The sequence below is a fragment of the Oryctolagus cuniculus genome, chromosome 13 (assembly GCF_964237555.1).
Source record: "Oryctolagus cuniculus chromosome 13, mOryCun1.1, whole genome shotgun sequence".
NCBI lineage: Eukaryota > Metazoa > Chordata > Mammalia > Lagomorpha > Leporidae > Oryctolagus > Oryctolagus cuniculus.
In genome coordinates, this window is record NC_091444.1 from 10,663,983 (window position 1) to 10,685,245 (window position 21,263).

The following is a 21,263-nucleotide window of genomic DNA, read 5'->3' on the forward strand; positions in this document are numbered from 1 at the left end:
ATCCCTATGGACTCTTAGACCCTATTATATTTGTTGGAGATAAATGCTAGTTAAATAATTCACTACTGCAGCTGGCATTGTGGTGCAGTGAGTTAAAGCCCTGGCCTGAAGCGTCAGCATCCCACATGGGTGCCAGTTCTAGTCCCAGCTGCTGCTCTTCTGATTCAGCTCTCTGCTATGGCCTGGGAAAGCAGCAGAAGATGGTCCAAGTCCTTGGGCCCCTGCACCTCCAAGGGAAACCTGGAAGAAGCTCCTGGCTCCTGGCTTCAGATTGGCATATCTCTGGCCATTGCAGCCATCTAGGGAGTGAACCAGCAGATGGAAGACCTCTCTCTCTGTCTCTACCTCTCTCTGTAACTCTTTCAAATAAATACAATAAATCTTAAAAAAATTTCACTACTATCCACCTGTATGTTTTTCGCACCTTCTAAGTTTTTTGGACATACCCTTTCTGATTTTGTTAACTTTTTGCTTTTCTGGAGAGTTTGCAATTACTTCTGTGTGATTTCTTTGAATGGAGGGAACATGTGTTCAAAGACTGTTAAGCATGGGACTTATTATGTATCAGGTGTGATGAATTATGTCAGAATTAAGGGAAGTGGGAATAGCTCATTAGTGGGAAAAGATGTCGTTAGTTGAATGGAGTAATGGCATTGAAGAAGTATCCTTTGAGCCTCCAGACTGATTCCTCCAACATAAACAGCCTTAGAAGACCACAGCCTGGTGGGCTGCCTGCAGACAAACCAAACACTGAAATAAGAGGAGGATCTGGTGTCACTTAGCACTTCTTAACCCTCTAGGAGCCACTGGAATCTTAGCGTCATCGTTTCCATGATCTTTCCCAGCATAATACTTACCAAACATAAAAGTACAATCGTTTATGGAATACGGGATGGTACTGCAACCCTGTGTCTTAGCTATCATAGATATATTTCTCTTTAAATTTCAACTCTAAAGTTACATTCCACCTGTTAAAATAGAATGTATGGAAGTTATTAAGGACTAATTGTCCTTAAGAAAATACTAAATAGTTTAAGAAAGTTATGATCCAAATAGGCAGTTCTATGCTTTTTCCAAGTAGGATTAGCGTGGGGCAGGGATATACACATTGAAGGGTGACTGTGTCATCTTCCTAAGCCTTTGGCTTTAACTACTTGAATGTCATGTGAAAGTCCCTTGGCTCACGGTTCTGCTGGCTCAGGGAGAAGTTTGAACATGTTTAATAAAGTTTCTTACTCTACTTAGAATGTTCTAATTAGATTAGTGTGCCAGGAAAAAAAGAAGAAAATTTTAGAAGACATTACAAAATAATTATTTTTATTATTTGAAAAGTAGCATATTTTGAAATATCAGACAATGATCTATTGGCATAAAGAAGTAAAAAAAATAAGAAAAGATCATTTTATGGCCAAATGATTGCTTTTAGCAGAACAAATTGGTCTTTGTTTTCTGGTCAGATGTGTGAATGAATCTTCCTAAGCCAGTTTTTGTCTCAGAATGTTGCAAGTGGCTGATTTTTAGAAGTTCGTTTGTAGCCCTGGGCTGAGATTTATGGCCCAAAGATTTGGATTGAAATTTAGAGAGACTTGATGTTGATTTAAAAAATGCATGTGAATATCAGCAAGACCAGATATCACCATCAATGAAAACACAGTGAAATTGTTAGTTTCTGTATATAACTGTGATGTCTAAATCGTTTTGTATATCAAAATGGTCCTAAAGGAAACAACTCCTATTCTAAAAGAAACAATACTCACTTCACTTTATGTTTCTAAAAATCAAATGAGATTTAAAAATATTTATTATACTCGGTACAGGCTGGATGCTATGTGACATCTTCACCTTAATTCAGTGAAAATATTAAAAGCATAACAGTTATGCTTAAACATTTTGTACACACTGGGAATACAACATTATTAAAACTAGATAGTGTCTAAACTTGTGACACTTATTTAAGACAAAGCAATTTGGGCCAGCGCTGCGGCTCACTAGGCTAATCCTCCACCTAGCGGCGCCGGCACACCAGGTTCTAGTCCCGGTCGGGGCGCCAGATTCTGTCACGGTTGCCCCTCTTCCAGGCCAGCTCTCTGCTGTGGCCCGGGAGTGCAGTGGAGGATGGCCCAGGTCCTTGGGCCCTGCACCCCATGGGAGACCATGGCAGAGATGGCTCCTGCCATCGGATCAGCGCAGCACGCCGGCCGCGGCGGCCATTGGAGGGTGAACCAACGGCAAAGGAAGACCTTTCTCTCTGTCTCTCTCTCACTGTCCACTCTGCCTGTCAAAATAAATAAATAAATAAATAGACAAAGCAATTTGAAATTGTGATAAATATTTTAAGACAAATAAAAGATGAAGAAAGAGGAAATAGAGGGTTTGGATGAGAAGGTTCCTTTGGCGGTTGTTTGAGAAACAAAAGCTTGGGAAGAAGCATTGCCAAGGGATAACATGGGAAAGGCCTTGAGGGGCTGGAACCAGGCCAGGATGTGAGAGGGATGTGATAGAGAACAGGACTGCCAGAAATAGAGGCAGAATTTGAGATATGGGTAGGACCCAAAGACTACAGTTCAGACATTAATTGCCAAGCGCGCGCACACACACACACACACACACATAATAATGCTAAGCACACACATATATAATAATACTAAGCACACACACACATATAATGCTAAGCACACATGTGTGTGTATACACACACAGTAAAAGTGTTGTATACTCAAAATGTCCAACACTGAAATAAATAGTGTCATGTTCCTCTTCTTGGCTCCTTATATCAGGAAATAAAACCATGATCCACTTGGGTATCTCCACCCAAGATGTGCTGTCTCACCCCTCATGGGCATCTCTCTGTTCTACATGTTTAACATCTCTGGGCTCTGGTGCTGCTCACCCAGCCCTCCTTCACCATACTCAGTCACATGGAAAACAACTGTGTTGGATCTCATTGTTGTGGGCACCTCACGGAGAGGTGAATAAATTTCCCCTTCGGTATTCAGTTTGAATGTTGATTATTGATAACATCCCAAATGCACCAAGAGGGTATGGGAAGGGCTACAAGTCACAGAATGAGGCCTTTTAAGGAGAGCGGAGTGGATTCTCAAGTAGGTGTGGATGTGGGAAAGGAGTTACACTGGGTTATATCGTTCTTAGGGTGAGTAGTTACACTGGGTTATCTTGTTCTTAGGGTGAGTAGTTACACTGGGTTATATTGTTCTTAGGGTGAGTAGTTACACTGGGTTATATTGTTCTTAGGGTGAGTAGTTACACTGAGTTATATTGTTCTTAGGGTGAGTAGTTACACTGGGTTATGTTGTTCTTAGGGTGAGTCGCTGAGCAAGGGTTCCCATGAAGGGTCCAGACTTGCTTGCTTGGTTTGGACTTCTTGCTGGCCCCAGGGGAATGAATGTGGGCTTCCTTATTAGCTTGCCCAGCTATGAGGGAAAACGGGCAGATGACAGAACGGAACTCTAAAGTTCTCAGAGATCAAACGTCACAAAGGAATCAGACACTTAATCACACAGACCCCACTGTCTGTGGTCCCCATCCTTCAACCTGAGTGACTGTGCTAAAATTTAGGTTATTACACAATTCCTCTTTGCTTACGTATAACTTCATTACTATAAATAAAAGCCCAAGTAATGTGATGTAAGAGGCCCTGTATTCCCTGTCATCTGGTCTCCTTCTCAAGTTTTATCTCATATTCCCACCCTCAAGCTCCGTTCTTCAGCCACACCAGGTTAGCTGAGACATCTATACATTTTCAGCTGCTTTACTGAGGTGTGAAATGCGTACAGTTTTCACCCTTCAAGTGTACAGTTCAGCTAAACCAGATAAATGTGCACAGTGTGGTGTCCACCAGGTTCAAAAGACAGAATGGGTCACATACTCCAAAACCTTCACTTGTACCCTTGTTGCAGTCAGACTGTCTCCTGTCACCATAATTTTATTTTTTCCATGATCTTATAAATGGATTAAAAGGTTTGTGACAAATCTGTAGGAGTGGGATTGCACATTCCATGGTATGAATGTGTTTAAATTTATAAGAAACTGCAAACAGTTTCAAGCTGTTTGTGCCATTTTAAATTCTTATCAGTAATGCATGAATACCCTACTTGCTCAAATGATAATCTTTAATATTTCTGTTGTTTATTTTAAATACTCATTTTAAGAGATATTGAGTGATGTTATTGAATTTTTAAAATATTTATTTATTTAAAAGGTAGAGTGACAGGGAGAAACAGAAAGAAAGGTTTCTTACCTGCTGTGTCACTTTCCAAATGCCAACAACAGGCAGCCTGGAGAAGGCCAAAGCAATGGGCCAGTGACTCCACCTGGATCTCCCACATGAGTGGCAGGAACTTAAGTGCCTGGGCCATCTTCTACTGCCTCCCAGGCACATTAGCAGGAAGCAACATCTCAAGTATAGAGCAGCTGGGACTCAATCCAGGCTCTCTGATGTGGGATGCAGACATCTCAAGTTGGGGATTAACCCACTTAACAACACCTGCTTCCACTTTGTTTTTGAAAAAAAATTAATAATGAAGAACATTTCGTCATGTCTTATTTGTTATTCATGTATCTCTGATGAAGCATCTGTTCAGACACTTTGAGCCTTATTTTAATTGTGTGAAGATGTTTCCTATTGAATTGCAGTGTTCGTTGTATTCCTGAAGAGTGTCCTTTGGAGCAGCTATGCCTTTGCAGATTCTTCCTCCCTGTGTGAGGCAGATGACTTTGGTTTTATCTTTCCTGGAACAGCAGTGGTGCTTTCTTTGTGCCCTCCTCCCTACCCTAGTGTCCTACCTCCTCCACAAGGCACAGTGGCAATGGCTTATGCTTTGGGACAACAGGCTGTGGGTTTTCCTGCATGTACCCTGTGACTTATGGTTTTGGGTGACATGCAAGAAGGATCCATGTTATGTTGGAAATGCCCTGTTTCTCAGCTCTTCTGTCTTGTCTCCCGTCTTCTGTTCACAGCACTAGGGCAGTCTGAGGGAAGAACTGAGCAACAAGTGCAGACGTTTCACATGTCTGGGCTCCAAGAATTCCGATCATTCAACCCAGTCTATTCTTCACATCTGCAAATATGTAAAGATTAATCTTTTTCTTCCCTGGATTCTTGGAGCCTGTTTCGTTCTACCCAGTCGTGCCATGGAGGAAAGAGTTTGTGTATCTTTCCTCTCCTCTGATCAAGATCCTATTCTAGTTCCAGATGCTACTTCCATCTGTTAGAATCCAGTTGCCAGGTTGCTTTGGGATTTTAGAATCCAGTTGCCAAGTTTCTTTGGTATTTTAGAATTCAGTTGCCAGGTTGATTTGATCTTGCATTCTTGGTCTCATAGTCTAGATTTGTTTTGATGCTTATGACACAAAAGTCCTATTAGGGAAGAGTGGTTAGGTGACCAGATTATGTGGTTCAGGAAATCCTACAATTGTAGATGGGTAGGGGTGGATCATGCTGGGAAACATGGGTTGTTTTTGGCTACGTAGAACCTTGATGCATATACTAGTAAAATAGTGAGACTTCATAAAGATCTTTATAAAATGTTCACTTACTGTTATTTTACACAGGTAAATTCAGTATTTTATATGCTCAATGAAAAAATTTATTAAGGAATTTATTCACATTTCACTTGCTTCTCATTTAAATTCTAGCAACTGAAAGATAAGAAAAATAAAATCCCTAGTGGAACAGTGTGTTCTATTGCTGTCTCAAAAATTTAGTAGTTATTGTACTAACCAAATAAACTGAAAATTGATTATCCATATTACATTTGTATTGCTCTACATATATTAAATTTGTAATTAGTAAATAATATGTATCTATACAATTATAGTCATAATTTATGTGATATATTGGGTTAATTTCTCACTGAAATCTGGTAGAAATAAATATATCCTAAACAGTGAATCAAAAGTTCATTAAATTATGCATCAATAGTTTACTTGCTACTCATTTCTCCTAATACACAATCTTGAATCTCTCTGACTTCTAAGAATTCAGGCAACCACTAAAATGTCTGACAGTCTTGCATGCCTTCCAGCCTACTACCTGGAGCCCCATGTACAACTGACTGTAGTACACTCAGACGTGGCCCTTTGTATACAAAGATGTAATGACCAAAACAATACACCAACTTAGACACAGGGAACAGTGGTTAATAAAGTCTAAGAGTTGACACATTTGTCCCAGGATACAGTCTAGATCGTGAGTTGTCTCTGAAAATTAAAAAAAAAAAAAACAGCAGCCAAAGCCACTTTAGAGGATCTTCAGCCCACCAAATTGACTATCAGAACTACTATGGAATTCCGCCTTGGCATTCCAACAGCTATCCTCATCGTCCAGCACCTCTTTTGTCTTTTGAGCTTGTAAAGTATGGAATAGTGCTTGAGTACTGGACAGCACACTGTCACATGAAGTATCCTCCACTCATGTCTGTTTTCCTTACACTGACCTGTGTTGACATCCAGGAATATCCCCCTTTTGCTGGGTATAACTTTCTCGATGATGAGTCAGCAGAGCATTAGGTAGCCTTGTGCTAGATGTATTCCCTTCCTTCTAGTGACCAGATGGATGCATTCCGTGGTCAGAATGCCTATTTACCTTATTCTCTGGTATGGTGGGAGCTGGGGGGAGAAGGAAGAAGGATGTGGGAGGTTGTGAGATAGAAACCTGGCTACAGAAGGATTATTCACAGTGAGGTGTAGCCCTGCATGACCAGAAGAACATTCCAGAGTGGGTTTTGTTATGTCAGGTGTGGTTCCTCCCAGCATTTATAACCCATGACTGTGAGGTGGAGAGGAAACATTCTTCCTAATTCAGGTGGAACTAATTTAGTTACATAAACACACAGCTCCACAAACACACTTGTTCCCTTCCTGCATACAAAAATACACTCATCTCTGAAAGAAAAACACAAATAGTTCAGAAGTATGCAATCTTGGTCGATGAGATTTAGTTAAGATGTAGAGCACTGATAGAATAAGTTTGTGTGATATGGTAAATATTCCATTTTAGTAATTCTGTAATTTGGGGAGGCATGGAACTCATTCATTAAGGTTTTCTGTTGTTGTGGAGTGGTGGGAAGTATGAAAGAATCATTGATGAATGAATGAGAGAGAATTCCCAGAAAACCCACAGCCACTGCATGTGGAACTGATTTGGCCTGGGGAGTGCACTAGCTACTCAAATAAGAAGTGGTAGCTTCCATGACATGCAGGGTAGAGACCACTGCCTTCATAGGGAGGTTGTATTGCAGAACTGGAGAGGCAACAGCAAAGACCAGGGCTACAGCTTTTGAATAAATGTTAGGCAATTTCTTTCCCTCTTTGTCTAGGGGTTGAAGAGAAAGACATGCAGGGGCTGCTTCCCTTCTTGCACACAAGCTGAGGTCAGGTGCATCCTTCTGTCTCTTTAGAACCCTCACCAACTGTGTGCTGTGGGAGAAGGAAATCGAAGCACACATTGGAATGCGTTCTCTTCCCCAGGACACTGCCTTTGCTCTCAGGGTAGGAAGCAGTTGGCAGATGACGAGGGAAGTGCAGTGTGCCTGGGCTTCTCTCTGCACATGGCTGCACTTGAGAACCCAAGGCTAATGTCTTCTGATTTTGCCATAATGCAGATTGTAGTGCTGGCCCTATGAGGACAGGCAGATGTTAGGAGCCCACGTAATGAGTCTACTGCGACAGAATAGGTCAAGCGTCCTGGGTGACCCCCAGACTCAGGTGTTCTCACAACACACATCCAAGGCCAAATCAGGGCTCTGTTTCTTGTGTGTTTTTTTGTTTGTTTTGTTTTACAAATACATGTTTATTTACTTATCCATTTGAAAGGTAGAATGAGAGAGAGAAAGGATGAGAAAGAGAGAGAGGAGAGACGGGTATCTTTCATGTGTTGATTCATTCCCCCAGTATCCACAAAGCCAGAGCTTGGCCATGCTAAAGCCAGGAGCCCACAGCTCTATCTGTGTCTCCCACAGGGTTGGCAAGGGCCCAAATATTTGAGCCATCATCTTTTGCCATCCAAGGCATATTAGCAGGAAGGTGAATCAGAAGCAGAGCAGCCAGGATTCAAACCAGTGCTTCAATTGGGGATGCCGACATTGCGCATGGTGGCCTAACACCCTGCACCCCAGAGCCAGTTGCTGTGTTTCTTGTTTAACCAAGAATATGTCCTCCAAATTTTATCTTGGTCCATGCAGTAATGGAATTTAGTGAGCAGCAACTAGGTGCACTGAGCAGGTGGCATCTTGTGATGTTTGCAGGGCCTGGCCAGTGAAAGGCATGCCCGTTAGGAGCACTGAGGATCTCTCATTATCACGGTCTCAGGGCATTTTAACAGGTGCTCAGGCAGCCGTCTCGATTTCAGAGGGGTCAGAATGAGAATGAGAAAAGAGCACTGAACGATTAAATTTTGGGTAAATCTAGTCATTCCTCTAATTTAGACTGCTGATTTTGATAAACATTTTAAAATTAAATAATCCTAGTTATATAAGTATAGATCTTCCAACTCTTTGATAAAACAAGGAATAGCCAAACAAATTTAAATCTGTTGCTGATGATAATCAGCTGTATTCATCTTAGTATAAAAACTTTGTTAATAGGTTGATTGCTTATTGCTTAAATTTCACTTTTAAACGTTTATTTATTTATTTGAAAGAATTACAGAGACGGAAGGAGACGGGGGGTGGGGGCAGGGAAGGAGAGAGAGCCATATCTTCCATCTGGTGGTTCACTTCCTAAATGAATGCAATGGCCAGAGATGGGCCAGGAGCTTCATCTGGATCTCCCACAAGGGCGCAGGGGCACACGTACTTGGGCTGTGTTCAGCTGCTTTCCTAGGCACATTAGCAGGGAGCTGGATAAGAAGTGGAGCAGCCAGGACATGAACCTGTGCTGATATAAGATAACCTGCTATGCCACAGGTTATCCCCTTATTTTTTTTTTATTTTTAAGGTATTGAACTGTAATCACATTACTTACTTTTCAGTATATTCATATGGATAATTTTCTCCTATTTATTGTAAATGCTACAAACTTTCCCTTTGCAGTAGTAATATTTATTTTGTCTTCAAAATAAATGTGTTCAAATATAAAAATAGTTAAACAAAAAACACAGTTTGGGATATCATGAATGTTGTTTGAGAATTCCATTGATTATGAAAGCAGTGGTTTTAGTGGGAGAAGCGTGCAGATGTGTGGCAGTCTTTTCAGATTTCTGCACACTACTGGAAGAATATATTTCCCAGTTATATGTGACAGGTTCACATTAGGCTCCCAAACTTTTCTAACATTGACAGCCAATTTCAGAGACATTTGCCTACTGAAGTCCATAAGACAGTTGAAGTTTCAACGTAACCACTTCTCTGTTCCTGGAGTCAGATCTCATTTCTCTCTTTAAATTATTCTTCCAGCATGTATTGGGGAGCCCACATTGTGGTTTGCTGAGTTAAGCCACTGTCTGATGCCGTCATGCCATATTGGACAACCAGTTCATGCCCCAGCTGCTCATCTTCCCCCTGAGCTCCCTGCTGATGCACCTGGGAAGCCAGAATATGATGGTACAAGTGCTTGGGTCCCCGCCGCTCATGTGGGTATAGTTCCAGACTCCTGGCTTTGGCCTGCTCTAGCCCTGCCCACTGTGATCTTTTAGGGAGTGAGCCAACGAATGGAAGACCTCTTTCTGTCTCTGGCTTTCTTTCTCTGTCATTCTGCCTTTCAAATAAGTAAAATAAACTTAAAATGCCCTCCACTATGGGAGGAATCTCAGATAAGGATGAAGTTTTTCTCCTACTACTTAATCCAAAAAACTATTAAATCTTGTTGAAATTTCTAAAAAAAAATCCTCCAAAAACAAAAAGAGGCGTTGAAAAGATTAAGTGTGCACTTGCCTGGGAAGAGTCTGCATTTTAAAGTGTAGAGATAACAGCTTTCAAATTTATGTCTTTGGGAGGAGTTTCAGAATTTCAACTTTATGTCGTGTATGGGAGAACTTGACAAGCTTCTTGCATTCTCTGCTTCTCATTTATAAAATTAAAATAGTAAAGTTCCAATTGAAAGAGTATTAAATAAGCTACACACAGAGACATTAAAAATGCATGGAAAATGAAATTTAAAAATAAGTTTATTTTGAACCAGAAAACTTTGAAATCTATGCATATAGAGTTCTTCAAACCAATCATAAAATCATTATTATTAAAAAGCTATGCATGAACATACATATCTGTAATATCTGACATGGTTAAGATGAAGAATAAAGCAGTTGTTGATATGGTATGGTTTTATGTAAATGATGTTAAAATTCAAGTATGGAAAACTTGACCCTACCACCTTTAAGACTGAACATGATCTAGGACCAAGGCAGATATTATATGAAAGGAATTATTGCTAAGAAGAAATAATATATGGAGAGCTCATTGCTTTCCAGTCAAGTGCTTTCAGGCAGTAGGTGAAATAACTGAGTTAAAACAAAGCAGGATGAAGACAAAGTGACGTACATGACACACCTCCACGCCCTTTGGATGTGAGCTGGGTGGTCAGGATATTCATTAGGTGAGGGAAAATTGAAAAGAAAGTGATTATGACTGCTCTCTGTATAACACTCTGGGAGGATGCCACACTTGTGGCCACTATCCACTTGAGTTTGGTAACAGAGCCATGGCTCTGAGGTACCTGAGACTGAGATGGTTTTCCTGCCTTCCCATGATATTCATAGGTTAGAAAGGGTGCACAGAATTCTCCCATGCATACCTGAGCAGCTACAGAGGTGCTGGGGTCAGGACAAAGAGGCTGAAAGTTTGCTTGGCTATGTGACTAAAGGCAAATGCCAGGCATCATGAACTCCACTTGTGCCTAAACGGGCGTTATGTCAGGACCACAATCCATTGGCTGTCATTGAGATGAGACCAAGAACCAATTTAACAGGGGCTATTGAGATTTCAAAAAACACTCAAATTAAAGACCTCAAGACCCCCTCTTTCCTACCATGCAAAGCCATGTCAGAACCCTCCTCCCATAACTGAGAAGGGAAAGAGAAGGGAAACAAGTATCTTCAAAAGAAGATATTTCATGTACCAATGCCATCTCACTAGTCCAAGTGATCAATTTCAGTTCACAATTGATCATAGTGAAAGGAATAAGAGTCAAAGGGAGCACATAAACAAGTCTAGTACCTGCTAATACTAACCGATAGAATAAATAAAGGGGAGAGTGATCCAACGTGGGAAGCGAGATACTCAGCAGACTCATAGAATGGCGGATGCCCTAAACAGCACTCTGGCCTCAGAATCAGCCCTAAAGGCATTCTTATCTGGCTGAAAAGCCCATGAGAGTATTTCAGGCATGGAAAGTCAAGACACTCTGGCAAAAAAAAAATAAATAAATAAAATAAAAAAAAAACCAAAACCAACAACAACAACAACAACTTAAATGAAAGATCTCTGTGAGTGAGATCCCAGTGGAAAGAACAGGTCTTCAAAGAAGGAGGTACCTTTCTCTGAAGGGAGGAGAGAACCTCCACTTTGACTATGACCTTGTCTAAATATGATCAGAGTTGGAGAACTCAAAAGTCTTCCATAGCCTTGGAAACTCATGACTGGAGCATAGGGAGATTACTGATGCCATAAACAGGAGTGTCAATTGGTAAAGTCAACAACAGGAGTCACTGTGCACTTACTCCTCATGTAGGATCTCTGTCCTTAATGTACTGTACATTGAGACTTAATGCTATAACGAGTACTCAAACAGTATATTTCACTTTGTGTTTCTATGGGGGTGCAAACTGTTGAAATCTTTACTTAATGTATACTAAACTGATCTTCTGTAAAAAAAAAAAGAAGAAGAAATTATCAATTCCCAACTTGACTCTCACTGGGATTAAACATGACAATAGGTCTGATCTGATTTAATCATCATTTAAAAAATCATCTATTATTTTTCACTTTATGTTTCTGTGTGGGAGCAAACTGTTGAAATCTTTACTTAATGTATGCTAAACTGATCTTCTGTATATAAAGAGAATCGAAAATGTATCCTCATGTGAATGGAAGGGGAGAGGGAGTGGGAAAGGGGAGGGCTGCAGGTTGGAGGGACGTTATGGGGGGAAGCCATTGTAATCCATAAGCTGTACTTTGGAAATTTATATTCATTAAATAAAAAAAAGAAGATATTTCTGTCACACACAGAAACACACACAATTTAAAGTAGCACTGAGTAGGAGTTTAACTTCAAATTGACTGAACCATGACACAGAATCTGAGTGTGACGATGATGAGATAATAAGAATTGGCAAGTTTTGCCCTTGTAAAGGGAGAGGATTGTGAGAAAAGGATGACTGATCCTAACTGATTGGAACAGTTGGGGAAAAATATAAATATTATTAGTTGCTAATCTCAGTAATATTGGGATTAAAGTTTGACCATTCCTCACGTATATCACCCTGTTAGACTTAACAGCAATCAGATGTTAATTCCTCTACTGCATATTGTGCTGAAGGAACCAAAAACCAAATTCTAGCATGTAAATAGCTCAGGTCCCAAGGTCATGTCATTGGAACTCCCCAGGAATAGCACTGTCAGGTGCACAGAGGAAAGATTTCAGGATTTGTAGAATGATCATGAAATAGGGCTTTACACTTCGTCTGTAAATTTCAGAATGCCACTGTTCCTTCCATGGCAATGAGCAACCCTACTGTGCTTCTTTGTTTATTTCTTAGAAAAGGTTTAACTCCTTCCAGTGGGAATAAAACTGAAGGCATGCGAATTCTCAGCAATAATCTGCCAATCATTTAGAGAGAGCAGATATGCAAATAGAGCTTCCCCAAATGAAAGCAAACAGGTGAGAGAAGATCTGGTCATACCTGTTAAGCCACTGATGGCTTTGTGAAAGGACACCAGTGTGGCTAGACTGTCCGATTATGTGCATAATGTCCCTTTATTCATAAACTGGTTTAGGTTGGGCATCCTGTCACTTTTATCTGAACTAAGTCTAGCAATAACTGTAAACAAGACTGATTGCTGTAATAAAGGGTCCAAGTGGAGGTTGGGTACAATGCCAAGGTTGAATTAAATGTGTATTACCTAGAGACCGATCTTTCAAGGCATCCCATGGGAAGATGTAATCTTGTAGGTTAAGGAAATGAAGCATCATGGCCTGAACATTAGTCCTATCCATTAGCACCTCCTCTAGATTTCTGTATTTTGGACATGTTGAAGTTCATAATTTTAAAATAATTAAATAATCACAATTAAGGAATTTTATGAAAATTAAACCACCCGAGTTTCCCTCATTTAATGTACTTTGTCAGAAGATATAGGCATAAAATGTGCCTGGAAAGCAGCAGAAGATGTCTCCAGTACGTGGGCCCCTGCCACCTACGTGGGAGACCCAGGTGCAGTTCCAGCCCACTAGCTTTTGTTTGGCTCAGCCCTGGCCATTGAGGTCATTTGGGGAGTGAACTAGCAGATGGAAGATCTCCCTCTTTCTCTCTCTCTCTCTCTGTTTATTCCTCTCTCCTCTATAACTCTGCCTTTCAAGTAAACCCTTGAGAAAAAAGATTTATAAGCATAAACATTCCCATTCACACTCTAATACTATCAATATTTTATTGTTTATTTTTCATAAAAGCTGCAGTTTTTCTTCTTAATTCTGTTATTTCCCATCCTTTTCTGTTTGCTGTTTTTCCCCGACGTGCCCTGTGGAAAACATTTAGCTACCAGATTTATCCTTTGTGTCTGAGACTGGTTACAGGCGATCACTCTGAGAAGTGGAGGGTTGCAGCCATATGCTAGCTGTTCCGTTGCCCTATGAAGAAAGGGAACGGCGTCCTTCATCCTCTCCTGCATCTCAGCACTATGTGCTCCATCCCAGGAGAGGTAATGAGAATGCATTTTGGGAGAATGCTCCCAATTAAGCGGTTGGAAGCTAAGAAAACAATGCAAGACACTTAAATGCTTTTTAGAGTCAACCTTTACTCCCTCACGTCTTGCTCTGTATTTTTTTCTTAGCCGTTTTGTGAATGTCTATGGCTTCACCAGTCACAGAGAAATGACTTCAAATTATATCTTTAGCACAGTGTTCTCTAATCTCCAAATGGGTATAACTAGCCACTAATTTTATCTCCCTCTTTAAATGTTTTTAAAGTAATCCAAACTCAGCATGTCTCAAATTGAACCAATTTTCATCCTCTTCCATGACTGGCAATCTCTTAGGGTTCTTGTTAAATAGTTTAGGAAATTAAGGGACATTGGTATTAAATCCTGTCTAACCTTTCATGGCTCAGTTTTACCACCTATGTATCCTCAAATCTGTTTAGTTTTCTGTATCCCCATGATAGCTTGTGATCTGCTCATAATACAGTTCTGGACATTTGATCCACATCCCCTCGCTCCACAAACACCATCATTGAAAATATTCAGAGTGCTGTACTGTTCCTGGGACAAAGGTCACTCTCCTATTAATTGTAATCCTGATCTTCCTGGTTTCACCTGTTCTGTCGGATATGGCCACAAATCACATGAAGTGGGACTACTCCAAATAGAGATATGCCCAAAGTGTAAACTACATAAGGAACTTCAGACACTTTTATAAATCACGTAAGACATAGGATTAATAGTTTCCTATTGGGGCCAGCACTGTGGAATGGTAGGTTAATCTTCTGCCTGCGGCACTGGCATCCCATGTGGGTACCGGTTCTAGCCCTGGCTGCTCCTCCTCTTATCCAGCTCTCTACTTTGGCCTAGAAAAACAGTGGAAGGTGGCCCAAGTGCTTAGGCCCCTGCACTCAATTGGGAGACCCTGAGGAAGCTTCTGGACTTTGGATAGGCCCTGCTCCAGTTGTTGCAGCCATTTGGGGAGTGACAATGGAAGGAAGACCCCTCTCTCTGTCTCTCCCTCTCACTGTCTGTAACTCTACCTCTCAAATAAATAAATAAAATCTTTAAAAAGCTAGTTTCATATCGACTGCATGTTGAGATGATGCTTTAGAAATACCACATTAAATAAAATAAAATATTAAAATTAATTCCACCTGATTCTTTTTGTGTCTTTCTTAACTGTAACTATTAGGAAATGCAAAACTGCAGGAATCTCTGACATGATATTATTGTCGGCACTAACATTACGCTTGCCCACACTTTCTGTTTTCCAGCCCTACTTGCACTTCTTTCAGCTCCTGTGCAGAGCCATGCTTGGCCTTTTCATGAGCTTTCTTCTGTCTGCAACATCGATGTTTTCCAAGTACGTGCAATGCTCTTCCCTTCTCCCATGTACTTTAATGTCTTGAGATCTTGGCTAAATTATCACACACTTAGGAAAGATTCACTTTGTATCTCTGAATATCTGGCTGGGTTAAATTCTTGTATTAGTTATCATGGAACCAAATATTTCATCATGTATTTCACAGTAACAGGTTTTTATCTCATTCTCTGTTTCTGGCTTGAACACTGAATTCTGATATCTATAAGGGCATAGATCATGTCTGATTTTGCCCTCTATTGTACACTCAGCAACTACAGTAGTGCTTGTCACATATTAAGGAACTAGTAATACTTATGAAAGAAAAAAAATGAGTCAGCAGGATTGCTAATTTGGAGATATGAGAAACCATCACAGCTCTGTGCTCTGAAAGGATCTGGCCAGACATAAAATGGGGAGACATCGAAGAAACTTCTTACAATACTTTGGGTGACTAGGTAGAAAGAATTCCCTTCCACTGTGATCCAAATATATTTGACTTCGGCATCCTTGATTCTGGCCTCCTTATCTTTGAGGTTAGCCAGATAATGTGCTTTGTTCGAAGGGGAATTACAAGACATGATCTAAGAAGAGGCTTGAACTGTGTATTATGGTGGGTTCATCTTCACACCTCCATCAGTGCAATGTGGGTGATGTTTCCCTGCGTAGCTGCCTCTTCAGTCTGGTCCTAATCCCCAGAAGAACTCTGTTGTAGCCAAGTCCAGGTCAGCTGAATTCGACAAAGAATAAACTGTTTTAAATAGTGAGCTGTGGGAGGCTAGTAATACAGCAATAACTAATTATTACCACTCCTGATTCAGGACCCTGAATGTAACTTTAAAAAGCAAACATAATATTTTGAATAGTGTAGTATTTGGGGTGATAATTTGTTTTCATATTAAGAAGTACATAAGGTCTCCCTTAGCCTGACTAAATCTCTTCTTGATTGTGAGTTCCTGACCTTCCTTTTCATAGAACATTTTCTTTAGAAAACTTTTTATTGTTAATGCTTTCCCCACACCTTTAAGAAATAAATCTTCTCCCACCTTCTTGCCAGTTTTACAACCCAAGAATGTTTTTCTCAAGGTCTCATACAGCCATCTTTTTGAAATGTAACCAAGAAAGTTAGGGATCCCTTCCCCTGCCTCCGTGAGAGGTCAGGAGCCCAACTTTGATAAGCGCCCTATTAGCACACAGAGCTGGCATCAGAGCATGACCAGTCTGCCTACCGATAGTCTGTAGTACTTTTCACTATACAGTCCCAGCACTTGAATGCTTTCCTTCTTTTCTCTCAATGGAGTTGAGTTCCATCTCTCTCCCCTGTTGGAATTATCAGGAACCCCTACTGAAATAGAGTTGAATAAAATCTTTCTTGTTTAATGCCATCATCTGGTATTTTGTGATCCTTCTTTATGATGCACACAGAATTGGATCTTAGGTATACATTAGGAGAATGAACTAAGAGTAATTTAAAAATAGACTTCCATGTCTAAAGAGGATATTAATTTATAATTTTTAGATCCTTGATATAACAGTCATCTTTTTCATGTAATAACGAAAATAGCTAATAATTGTAGGTAAAAACATTTTAAGCTTGTCAAGCAGTATCCTAAGAGTTTTATAATGCCTTCCTTAAAAAATAACTTAAACAATATCTGAAGATATTGTTAGTGTTATTAATTTAATAAGTGGAGAAAGAGGGGCATAAAAAAGTTAAGTAGTTTTCCTGCTGTCACAGTTTATCCATAGGCATTTCACATTTTGGTCTAATGCTTGCGACGCCCATATTATTAACAACACTCATGTGCAGTGTCTATGTGCCTGTGTTAATTCTGTGCAAGTTCTGAGTTGTTTAGTGCCTTCCCAAATATATTTGGGAAGACGGCGATGATAGGTGCAAATGTGCTTCCTTTGGCTTGTGATCAGTTAGTGGAAGGCAGACTAAAAATATATTGACACATCATGCACATTTTAGACTAAGTGAAAGACAGAGTAAAGTTCTTTTTTTTTCACCTTCAAACAAGTGTCTTCTTTGACTGAATGCTGAGATAATAATCCTAAGGGTTTATACATGCTTTTCTGAACTTCAGTAGTTGCAATCTACATTTAGATAAATTACTCTGTGTACAAATGGACATTTTAATTATGAGCAAATAACAATACATTTAAATACTTTAAAGTGTCTATAAGCAAGATAACTTGCACATTTATATTCAAACAGGAATCACATTTTGTCCATCACTTGGAAATGCTTTTTACAACAAATTAAAAGCCTGAAGGACACACTGAATGTCATCCCTGTCTCTGACTCACTGAGTACGCACACCCTGTATTTTAGGATGTTAGTGATTTGGGTTTGAAATTCTTTTGATTTCATCCTTGTGCCATGTATTTCCAGGAGTCATATATGGGTAAATTGCATTATATCAGCGTTGAACATCTATAGTATGTAGTGTGTGTGTGTGTGTGTGTGTGTGTATCTTTTTAAAAAAGACTTATTTTAATTTATTTGAAAGAGTTACAGAAAGAGATAGAGAGAGACATCTTCCATCTGCTGGTTCACTCCCCAGATGGCCGCAATGGCTGGAGGTGCACAGATCCGAAGCCAGGAGCCAGGAGCTTCTTCTGGGTCTCCCACATGGGTGCAGGGGTCCAATGACTTGGGCCATCTTCCACCACTCTCCCGGGCCATAGCAGAGAGCTGGATCAGAAATGGAGCAGCCAGGACTCGAACCGGCGCCCATATGAGATGCCGGCACTGCAGTCGGCAGCTTTTACCCACTAAGCCACAGTGCCAGCCCCAAAATGGAGGATGCTTTTCATTGTGTCATGGTGTTTTTCTAAATAAAATGGCTTTGAGAGGTTGTCACCATTTCACAGTGGGTTAAGCTGCTGCCAGCAGCACCAGCAGCCCATATGAATGATGATTTGAAGGCTGCTCCACTTCTGATCCAGCTCCCTGCTAATGCACCTGGGCAAGCAACAGGTGGGCCCCTGCACCCACATGGGAGCACCCCCTCCAGTGTGTATGTGTGTGTGTGTATGTGTGTGTGTGTGTGTGTCTTTTTCTGTAACTCTGCCCTTCAAATAAATGAATGACTCTTTTTAAAAAATGGCATCAAAAGCCACCAACACACTAAAAGAGAGGAAGCAATTAGGACATCATTTCTAATGTCTGAGATGAAGAAAAATGTCCAGGTAAAGACTGATTCTCAAGTTATACAGGAAACAAAGCAAAATACTGGCACAAGCAGAATAACAAAAAATGAAGAAATAGCAGAGGTGGGATGCTGGGAGTACTCTGTCTTGGTGTAAGCTAGGTTTTAAAATGAGAAGGATGCATTCTATACTCAGTAACATTAGTGAAAGAATATATCGTCTTGTAATAATCCAGAGAACTCCTGATAGGACAGTTTTGAAGCAAATTGAACAAAAGTGCAAAAGATGGGATGTAAAAAATGATGGATACTGAGAGAAAGGGTGGGGACAGGAGGAGGAATCAGTACACTGGTGTGCTGGTCTGTGATGTACAGAAGAATGATTTGGGAAACTTGAGGCTATGGGGCATTGTAGGCCAGCTGAAAACATTTCCTTCTGATCTTAAGGGTGACAAGAAATCTCAGAGGGATTGTGATTAGGAAGAGGAGTCCAGTGGATGTTATGACTAAAGGAAAATGAATGAATGTAGCTGCTTAATTACTTAAAAGGAAGTTTCATTGTTCCAAAATTTTGAAAGCAAAGGAGAGAGGATTATTAAAAATCTATTTTTTCCTGTGAAGAGTGACAAATGGAAGCTTTAAGGGGTTGGAAATGTACAAAAAGAAAGGACTATGATAGACTGATTTTTCTGCCGTTTCGACTCATGCTGGTGAATGTCTCGTCTTTTGGTTTTGGAGGGGGAGGGTAATGACTTGGAGCATGCCAAATAAAATGCAGTTTTTGAGTGTTCAGAAAAAATATTATTGGATGTTTGGTTCAAGGCAAATGTAAACCTGAAAGTAAAATGTTAAATGATATAACTTAAAGTGTCCAATGCAAACAATATCTTCTAATTTAATCCCTTTTATCCTCTAGTGAATCACTTTGTGAAGATCTGAGGTCATTCATCGGAAACTGACACTGATATCCAGTGCTTACATGCTGCACTGAGAACAAGAACTTTTTTCTGACTTGCAGTTTCTCTTTTAAAATGCAACTTCTCCTCCATAAATATAAAAGCCTTCCTTTTAAGAGGATTACCACAGAGGCATTGTAAAATTGCTCTCTTTAAGCTTGAATAAATATACATTTTAGGTGTACACTTTGCTCATATAGGTTCTTTCTCACCACTGACAACTTTTATTTTGACATTTTCTGTCAATCAGGAAAAAGAGAAGACAGAATTGCAGCATCAACAAATGCTACAAAGAGGCAGTGTAGGGAGTGGGGAAACCAAGTATCTGATGAAACAGTGTTCAAGTTCATAGCATTTAAAGAAATGCAAAACAATCATGACTAATTTCCTTGCGCTCTTCAAATTGGCAAAAATTCAAAAGGAGACCAACATCAAATGATTGAAGAGCAGTTAGAATGTGTTAACACTTTTGCATCCTATTGACAGTGTAGACTTGAGAAGTCAGTCCGGAGAGTTACCTGCCAGGACACAAGGAAATTAACTAAGTTTGTATCTTCTGTAGCCAGTGATCCTGCTCCTGGCTGCACTGTCCAGGGAGATTCTCACACAGACCCATGAAAAAACCCACTAGAGCTTTCATGCCAGTGAGACTTAGCAATGAAGTTGAAGGCAACATAGGCGTCAGTGTGTGGTGGGGTTGAGAAGTCTGATGCTGCAGAGGGACTGTGCAGAAGCAATGGACACAACACTAGGCATTTCTTTAAATACACTGCTTTTGAAAAGAAGATGGAAAGTTATGTTTGTGTCACGAACAGCTTTTAAGCAAGTTAAATATGTACCAAAACAACACTTTGTTTTCCAAGGACATGCTAATAATAAATAGTAATGATTTGCAATTTCAAAAGCATACTGCTGAAAATGGTTACTACAGTTTTGTTAAACTACAGAATCAGGTTTGTTAAATCTGTCCATTTGCTTCATGAACATCCATGATTTAGCTCATTCCAAGTTCATAGATCTTCACTAAGTGACATTCACCTGTTCAAAATAAACTAATTGAGTGAAAAATAAACTACATAAGTTTAGACTTTTGTATAAAGAAGTAAAGGAATAAAAGTGAGAATACCAAAAACCAAAAACTTAATAAATTCAACAAGGAAAGGCCTGGCTCAGCCAGTGATCTCGTGTGCACAAATAAGGAAGAATAATTAACATGATGTATAAACTGGTTAAATAATGACAACAAAATATTGTGTCTTCAGTAGATCAGCTTCAAAGTTTATATTCTCTTTTACACACACACACATAACCAGACTCACACTCACACACACATACAAACTCTCACATTGTTAAGTGAAAAATATGTTCTGAATGACACACCCTGGATAACTAAGCTAAATAAAAAGACAAGAAATCAAAGAATAGGAAAATTTCATTATTTAAAGAAACATAAAATGTTTGCAAGAAAAACTGTCTGAATAAAAGTTCTTAGTTGACAAAAATTAAAGCGGAACTGGACACATATATATTACTGCAGACTTTGTGAATTCTGAGAATCTTTAAGAAGAATGGTAGATACAGCAATAGAAAATAGAATTTATCAACTGTGGGCCTTTCTTCTGTAGAGGTGGAAACCAGAGGTGCTTATGAAACTTGACAAAATTACATAGGTAAAAGGTTATATATTTTAATGTACTATAATGGGAGAAGAAAACATAGTTTGATAATGTGTAGGTTGAAATTTTCAGCTAGTAAACATTTGGAGAAAAATACTCCAGGATGTACTCTTTCCAAATGGAAATAGAAACAAGGATGCAGCAAAATAAAAATAGCATATTTGCTAAATTTAAAAAAAACTATTTTTAATTGGCAAAATGGGAAAAAATCTTTAAAATCATGACCAGAGAAAAAGAGGGCA